Source organism: Galeopterus variegatus, unplaced genomic scaffold (assembly GCF_000696425.1).
Source record: "Galeopterus variegatus unplaced genomic scaffold, G_variegatus-3.0.2 Scaffold4615, whole genome shotgun sequence".
In the NCBI taxonomy this organism is placed as follows: Eukaryota; Metazoa; Chordata; class Mammalia; order Dermoptera; family Cynocephalidae; genus Galeopterus; species Galeopterus variegatus.
In genome coordinates, this window is record NW_007730726.1 from 241130 (window position 1) to 242844 (window position 1715).

At 54.0% G+C, this 1715-nt stretch overlaps 1 protein-coding gene across 3 annotated transcripts in view; it reads right to left on the reverse strand.

Moving 5' to 3' along the window:
- Window positions 1-663, reverse strand: part of FBXO25 (F-box protein 25) — a 90689-nt gene extending 90026 nt beyond the window's left edge. For 2 of the 3 annotated variants that reach the window (XM_008587989.1, XM_008587988.1), the window contains exon 1: window positions 236-600. The gene's annotated coding sequence lies outside the window, so the exon portion shown is untranslated. The other variant, XM_008587987.1, reaches the window with a different exon arrangement.
- Window positions 664-1715: the final 1052 nt, after the last annotated feature.

Below are 1715 nucleotides of genomic sequence, written 5' to 3' on the forward strand. Positions count from 1 at the left end.
AAATGAGTTTGAATAGGCCCAGGGACAGAGATGAAATAACAGGAAAAAAGGTCAAAACTGAACTTACTGGCAGGAGAAGGACGCAAAATTCACAAGTATCAGCTGCAAAAAAAATAAGCAAATAAGGCAATTGAAGGAAGGGGACGGCGCCGGAGCTACAGACAAGGAGTACAGAAAAAGAGGAAGATTAAACAGTAGACGATGCAGAGAGGCCTGGAGGAGAGTGGGGTCGTACCCAGACAGGTGTCCATCGGGGGACGGGGCGCAGGAACAGGCGGAGAACAGACGCCACGGGAGGCCCCAGGGTCGAGGGTGGGGATGAATCACCAACACTTTCGAGACGGCGGCAGTCAAGACAAGAGGCTGTCGCAGGCCCCGATGGAAGCGCGGTCTGGGGGGAGAAGGCCTGGGAGGGCTGCTGTGAGGAGGGGTCCCGGAAGGTGGGCGTCGGCTGAGAGGAGGCTGTGCGGTGCACAAGCGGACGGCCTTGGTCCCCACCTAACGCACCAACTGACGGCTTCTGTCCCCACTCGGCGTACCCACAGTCCCCGTCCCCACCTCACGCACCACAAACCCCCATCACCACCTGGCGCGCTCACCGCCAGTCCCCACCTGACGCGCCAACGGCCTCCGTCCGCACCTGACGGCGACGCGTCGGAGATTATTGCCGGAAGTCGTCCGCCGCCTCCAGGGGCGCACCGCGGAAAAGCCCCGCCCCCGGATGCGCTGATTGGCCAGCGCGGCTGCGCGTGGCGGCGTTGCTACCCGGTCCCGGAGGCCCTCGGAGCGCGCGTGCGCAGTGCGCGCCGAACGCTCTGACCGCTCGTGCCCGCGGGGCGGTTCGTGGAAGAGCCGGGTCTGGATCCGCATGGGGATGGAGGGAGGCCGTGGGCCTGGGCGGGAGTGGGTAGGACAAGCTCAGGGTTAGTGCCAGTGACGACTGTAATCACTTAGAAGTCCTTTAATTTAACCTCTGTGTGGCAGATGCTCCTGAAGCGAGTTATGGGCCTTCTTGAAGGGGATTATTGTCCTGGGGGGGTGTGGGGGGGTGGAGCCATTTACAGTGTCTGTGGTACAATATTGGCTCAGAATCCTGAAAGGCACATATATCCTTAACGAAATATTCCCTTAAAATATATGTATATCTTCATACCAGTAAGTTCATGCCACAAGAACAGAAAAGGGCTTACCCTACGTATATTCATGGCACTAGAACAGGAAAGGATTTTGACTATTGGCTGCTTGAGAGGATCTAGACCTAATCACCATCTGGATTACAGGCAGACGCTCAAATCCACTGATCCCAACCTGTTAAATTTTCCAACCCAACCACTGCTCCAGAAACAATCTGAGTTTCAAGAACAAAGCTTAGTTTTGCCTCCAAACCTGTGCACTTAATTCTTTAGTACTTAGCTTTAAGGCTCAAGCACTTTCTATTTGTAAACAATTTAGAATATTGTTTTAATCTTTCTAGAAGGTTGGAAATGGCCTGGAGAAGCAGCTTCAACATTGATTTTTTTTTCTTTCTTTTCCCAATTACGAAAAAATAATGTGGGGGTTACTGGGAGGGAAGAGAAGGAGCAAGGTGATATTACATGGCAGAGTTAAGACCACAGTGGGTAAGAGCCCTGACTCTAGGTGAGGGGATGGGGATAGCGTTTGAGTCCAGGAATGGCTGCCGAGGAGGTGTGTGAATTGGTTAAGGCCTTAGCCAC